Raw genomic sequence first — 6,941 nt, forward strand, 5'->3', positions numbered from 1 at the left:
AAACAGTGTAGTCTTTTATCAAAGTTTCACAGAATATTAAATGTAAATAAGTGATTAGCTGGACACACAAGCAGTAGAATTAGTTTTACCCATCAAAGCTTTTCCTCATTTCAAGAGCCCCAATTTAAGTAAATTTGTGTGACGCAGAACACCTACCCTTGTTCATGGAGTTTCATTACAAAACCTTTAAAGGGACATCAATTTAAAGTATAAGTCTACATGGACTTTTAAAACTTACAGTGTGGCTACAACTGAGATTGAGTGGAAGTTTGTTTGGTAGTTTGACTCAGTTTCACTCTTTTCCCTTTATACTGTTTCCCCTGCTGGCGGGTTACCCACACAGCAATAGGAAAATGGGATTGTAAAAATTACAATAATTGGCAAAGGGACAGAAGGCAGGTGTAAAACCCAAAATCATTTTGAAACTAACTAGATTTAATTTGACACTTTTCTATTTGGACACTGTCAAATCAATAAAGACTCAATTTTGGTTTCATTTAAAATCTTTCTTAAAATAAGAGTATTTTGTTACTATGCCAATGGAAGAGTTATTTAAAGAAAAAACAGTAACCGAGACATTCCGCTGAAGTGTTTGTGACCCAAACATTGCATTCTTGTGCTAGTGCAGGAAGACCGAAAAGTGAAATTAACTATTTTGTCCAAAAAACACAACACTAAAAAAATCTATCTTTATTTAAATCTTAACAAAAAAAGGTGGCATGAGTAATATTTATAAAGAAATTTGTTTTCAAGCCCCCCTGCCCCCAATTTCAAATTTATATTTATTCAACAGTATGTATTCAATATTCAGGATCCACAACATGAACTTAAGTAGCGAAGACCACTATGATTTAACTTTTATATTAGCACGTACAGACTAGGTACAGATCAGGTGCTATTGTTTGTGTATTTATACATCTGTAAATAGCATGTTTTTGCCCCAGTTAAGAAAGGCAACTCATGGTGTTAGGCATCATGCACATTCTAAGATATTCCCTGCCTCAAGAGCGTTTACAATCTAAATCATGTTTTGCTATTTACATTCTTTATAAAGAACTGCTTACACAGCATTCTACCACAGATGCCACCTAAAACCAAGGTTTTAATATGTTCCACACACATAGCAGTTTGGGGAAATATCCAAAGATACGTACTAGACTGGCATTAGTGAATCATAGCCAATTTACTTGCTGTGAGCAATAAATTGCCTTGATGCCGAATGACATTTAAGGAGTATGGCAAAGAAGAAAAAGCCCTTCAGAAATCCCATGGAATGTAGAGGGAAATTCCAAAAAAGAGTTTTACCAACATTTCCCTAATAGTCATATACAATATTATCCCTGACCATGGCATATTCTGTGGTATAAAATGTAGAATGTGTATTTTAAGCATTTGGGTTTTTTTCTTGTTTCAATGTTTGTTGAGGTGCGTTAACTTGGAAGCATACTACAGAAAAATTAACTTTACCATTTTTCTGAACTTCTGTTTTCATTTGATTATTCACAGGGAAGATACTTGAGACTTTTAATTAGTTTGATCAATTAATTGGGAAGTGAGTTCTCTCTCCATGGTGATTTTTGTGTGTATATTCCCCCGTTCTCCCCCCCCCCCCGCCCCCCATGTGTGTTTTGTGGTGGCTCGGTGAATATTAGATGGGGCAAAAATTTGTCTGGAACTGTGTGTGGGTGTGTAATATATTTGGACATTTTTGATGAATCTCATAAAGTTCTGATGTATTAAGTCTGATAATCAGCAATAAATATACTAGTTTTCTGGTGGCCTGAGTTTAATGACAGAGTGTAACTGCATGCCTATGTTTGCCTAGGATTTCTAATGATTTTTTAGAATTGTTTATTTTGGATAGGTCTGCTGTTAAGAGCTTGGTTTCAATAATGAAGTATATCAGGTCAATGTCTGAAGGAGGAGTATACATTTCCCAAATAATTATTCATCACTATCTCAGTAAAATAACCATGTACTGCACAAGCACAAGAATAGCTGCTCACAATACACACTCACTGCACAATGACAATTATTGCTAAGACATAACACTAAATGAATCCAGTAGTTTCAACCAATGATGAAAATGAATAAAGGTAGTATAAAGATATCAAAGAGGAGACCCGAAGGTGACAAAAATTACATTTTTTTAAAAAGTTACTGTAAGCCATTTTAAATGCAGTGATGCACAACCTCAGAGGCTTTGAAAGTAACCAAATTCCAGCTAGAAATCCAGTATTATCAGCCCACAATGCTGCTATATAAAAAATGCATATGTACATTAATGCCAAAAGTCTGAAGAGGGCTAAGTCATATTTTTTTCCAAGATTTGAGCCCAATATTCAAATGTGTCAGATTTCAACATCAACTACAGATTCAACCAAGCCAAATGCTAAAGTAAGTGTGGGACGATTTTAGTCACTGCTTATAATTGTCGATTTCTCAAAATGACAAAATCCATCATGGCACAAAAGTATTTTACTAAGGCAACGGCACTGTATTGTTCAGCATAACTGTTTCAGTAGATAAACTGGATCATCCAGATCCCACACATGGAGTTCCACAGTAAATTATTCTTCCCTCAACAGTAGTTCTGGGTCTTTAAACTAAATTGTACATCTATAATGTATACCTTATCAGTGAGGTCAACCTAAATTCTGCATCAAGGACCCCAGATTCTGCAGCACTCATAATACAGCAGCCTGGAAATGGAGGCTGCTTCAGCGCCATTTAAAAATGGAGGGATTTACTCAATTAAATATGAAAATGAATACAAACAATTAATGCAACATTCCAGGTGTTTAATCTGACTAAATTAAAATTAGTTTAACATAGTTTTGTATTGAAGTTGCAAAACTCCCTCTTAGAAGTTGTCAAGGAATCTGAAGTTTTTGGCAGCTCAGCAGGGGACAGTTGGGGTATTTGGCACTTGAGAAAGTGTGGGGAATGATTTCAAATTGTGGGATAGTCACATTAGCAGCTGGATATTTCTGCTAAAATGATCAGCAGTGAACTAGTTAATGCCGGCATTTTAGTTATAATTAGATTTCAAAGGAAATGCATAGTACAGTGCATCACATTCGGAAGGTTTGCTTCACAACCATAAGGGTGAGAAACTTACGTTTTTAAAAATGAAAGCTCAGATTCTGGAGCAGTTTTGCAGCCACAGAATCACAGAATGCACTGAGCTCTGCTTAGTAGTAGCAGTGTGGAATTATCATATTCTAATTGTGACAGACTGATGGATAGGTCACTTAACTGTAGTACCAACTGCCCAGAAATGTTTTCTTAAAAGTTCATCTGCTCCTGATGAATATAACTTCCTATGTGAAAGAAGAATAAGCTGTATTCTTAAAAAAAAATCCTGTTTGCAGGCTACTGTCTCTTTAGAAAGACGTACCATAAAGGCAAAATAAGTTCTAAATTTAACATTTTCAAAGTTGTCTTTAAAAAAAAAACAAAAAACCAAGCAATATTTTATAAGAGAGATTGGGTAGCCATGATGCACAGTAGAAAGTCACAGGTTGTAACAGGAATATGCTGGGATTTTAGCATCTTCGTTTATCCAGCTCACTGGTTCTCAAATCATAGTCCAGAGAGCACTTGCTAGTCTACAGAGATCTGGCCAGTCACATGGCGCTGGCTCCTGTGTCTTGCAGAAGCAGCTGGAAAGAAGGAGCCAGTGAAGCTGCCTCTATTAGAAGGCACTGCTACACAAAAGAAACAAGCTTCTCTCAGCAATGAGAGCCACCAACAGGAGAGAGAATATCCAGGAGGATGGGAACCATGCAAATAGGCAGCATGTGTAGGGGAAGAGGAGGAATGTTTAAAGTGAAGAGCAATGGAAATGGTGGATTTAATCCACATATACCCCAAACAGAACAAACCCTTATTACAGTAAAGCCAGTTAATTGCAATAAATACTCTAATATTACTACTGTAGGTAAACTATTGCTTTAGTTGCCAGACATAATTAATTCAAAACAAAGGAACAGTCCAGTCACTCTATTAACACATGATCTACACCATGAGAAAGTTTGAGAACTTATCTGCTTAATGAACATTTATTCTTAGTACAGTTATTCTAAATTTCTGGCATACCCATAAGAGCAATCTGCTCACAAAAGCCACACAAGCTAAATACCTACCATTATATATACACCTTTCAAACTTCTGTTCAACTATAAAACAGATTTCGTGCCCTATATCTTACTTTAAAAATACTTGAAAATAAACACTATAATGAAACACTAAAAGCCTTTATACTTGCATAAGAAATGATATAGTGAGCATATACAGTCTGCTCTCCATCTATTTAGGTGTTACATCTAATGTACTCACAAATCCAAACTTGGCATTTCGCCCTGGAATTATATTAAGATAACCTTTCTCTGAAGGGGGAGATAGATGACACCTTGTTTTCATTCTCTGTGTGAAGTCCACTACCCTAACAAAATTCCTTCTCCATTTTTCTTAACATGGTGTTGCTTCAAACACATGCACCACAGGAGATACAAAAACGTAAGTTTATGTTTTCCCCCCTTGCTAACACACTCCACTTGAATCAATATCAAGTGATTCTGTTTCTTGCCGTTTCCAGAGAAAATCCATCAAGATTCATTTTCAAACATTTTTCCCTTTAAGGCTGTATGTAATGCTTAGTCACTTCTCCAGTTTTTTTCCCCTGTTTTAAATTGCCTGTCAAGTTGCCCAACATCTAGGAATCAAGCATTCTGTTTGTCTTTGTCCTTTAGAGCCATTTTAATAAGGACATCCGTCTCAGATTTTTTTCCCCCAAAAAAGAAGTCTGTGTAGATTTTGTAACACACTCAGAATTAGCAAATTGTAGAATATTCTTATGACTTTAGAGAGACAGAGGAAAGGGAAAAAGATAGCTGGCCAACGAGCACAAACCCCATTTGTGTGCTTCCCCCTGAGCTCATCACATGCCCTTCTCCAAATCACTTGGAGTTTGTAAGTTAATTGTTTTATTACATAACTTTAAACCTAAAACTAATCCCAGAGCAAAACGGCCTGGTCACAGATATGATATGGCACTGATGATAGATACCGGGGACTCTCAACCCGAGCTCAACCCACCTGCCACAAAGGCCATTTCCTCTACTTTCTGTGGAAAGGGAAGCCGCTCAGACAACAGGGTGATGGGCGGGGTAAAATGGAAACAACCCACTATGTCCTTCAGCTCGCCTAAGTGCCAGCCTGGAGCAGGATGCCCTTTGCGGTCAGATCGCACCCCATCTCCCAGCCTAAGGGTTACAGACCCGCCCGCCCCCGCTTCGCGAGCTCAGGGGAGAGCGAGTGTCCTAATGGGCAGCTCCTTACAGTGGCTGGCTGAGCTCTGGGAGGCCGACGCAGCCGGATCTCCCACCCCGAGCACACGCGAAGGGGAGCGGGGGCCCATGCGGAGATCTGGGGGGTGGGGAGAAGAGGCTCCGCCGCCCCAGCCCCACATTATCTGTCAGCTCATGCCGCCGAGCACTGGCCGCCCGCCCACATCGGGCAGAGGACTCCCCCGGGAGAGGGGGCTCGGATACCCGCTGGAGTAAACCAGCCCCCTCCTTCCCAGCCAGATCCGGGCGGAAAGTTCCTCGTCTTCCCGACCCGACCCGGCGCCCTAGGCAGGGGCGTCCCGCAGGAACCGCCTCGGGGGCGGCGGGAGCTGCATCCCCACCCTTCGGCGGCACCTGTTCCCATCACCCCGCTCCGCAATGGAAGTTACCCGGGGAGACGGAGCCAGCCGAGCGCCACAGCCTCCGCCGTGCGGGATCCCGGGGCGGGCGGAGCCCCGAGCACCATCGCGTGGGACTCACCGCCGCGCTCTCCCGCGCTGCTCCGTGGCCGGCCCGGCCCGTCGGGGCCCAGGGCAGCCGGAGGCCCCGGCCGGGATGGAATCCAGCAGCTGGACCCCCCCCTGGGGCGCCCGAGTCCCGGGCTCCACGCTGCTGCGTCAGCGCCGCCGCCGCCGCCTCCCCCTCCTCCGGAGCCTCCCGGCTGCGGGATGGGGATGGGGGCGGCCCCCCGGGGCGCCGCGATCAGGCTCCTCACGCCCGCCGCGGCCGCCCAGCGCACACAGGCCGGGAGCAGGCGGCCGCTACGACTGGGACAAGAGGCTCCTCCGCCGCTGCCGCTCGGCTCGAACTCCCCGAAAGCAGCAAGCCCCTCCGTCCTCCTTCCTGCTTCCTCGTCCGCAGCCAATCAGCGCCCTCCCCACCAGGCCGCTTCTCCGCGGCCGCCAATCACACGGGCCGCTGCTAGCCAATCCCCGCTCCAGCCACCCGCCCGAGCCGGGCCAAGCGCCCCCCCACCACAACCGGGTCCCAGCGCAGGAGGCTCCCAGCAGCCACGGCATGGCCACCACCGCCCCAGGGCGGGGGAGGGGCCAGCTCCACACGAGCCTCGGCATCCCCCGCGGAGCATCGTTGGGCGAGCCCCTGACCCAGCCCGGCTGCCTGCCACCCCTCTAGGATCCCTTCCTCATCCCACACCCCTCCTGTATCCCCCCTGCACCCCATTCCTCCCTGTATTCCCCTAGAGCCTCGTCCCCTGCCCCTCAGCATCCCCCTACCACACCCCCGTTCCCATCCCAACCTGCCTACAAGCGCCCTACATCGTGTCCCACCCCCACTCGCGCGCTGCTGCGCCCTCTTTCCAGTCCAAACCGTCTCCCCCAGTCGTTTGCCCCTCCCCATCCCACAGAAACCAGACTCATGCCTGACCCACTGAAAACCATCCCTAGCCTAGTCGCTGCGCCAGCCTGCCACCCACTCTCCTCCCTTGTGACTCTACACCACGATCTCCAGCCCCTCACTGAGCTTCCAGAGCCAGTCTCCCACCGTCCAGCACTTCCCTTGCCTTGGAGGAGCTCTCTGCTGCTCCCTCATTCCTTTCCCATCCCAGAGTGTGTATAACCAGGTCACTGC

At 45.1% G+C, this 6,941-nt stretch overlaps 1 protein-coding gene across 2 annotated transcripts in view; it reads right to left on the minus strand.

Moving 5' to 3' along the window:
* BAHD1 (bromo adjacent homology domain containing 1) overlaps window positions 1-6,159 on the minus strand; it is a 68,975-nt gene extending 62,816 nt beyond the window's left edge. The window contains exon 1 of one of the 2 annotated variants that reach the window (XM_077818891.1): window positions 5,832-6,159. The gene's annotated coding sequence lies outside the window, so the exon portion shown is untranslated. Of the gene's footprint in view, window positions 1-5,740 lie in introns of both variants that reach the window. The other variant, XM_077818892.1, reaches the window with a different exon arrangement.
* Between the last annotated feature and the right edge of the window lie 782 nt (window positions 6,160-6,941).

Source organism: Eretmochelys imbricata, chromosome 6 (genome assembly GCF_965152235.1).
Source record: "Eretmochelys imbricata isolate rEreImb1 chromosome 6, rEreImb1.hap1, whole genome shotgun sequence".
Lineage (NCBI taxonomy): Eukaryota > Metazoa > Chordata > Testudines > Cheloniidae > Eretmochelys > Eretmochelys imbricata.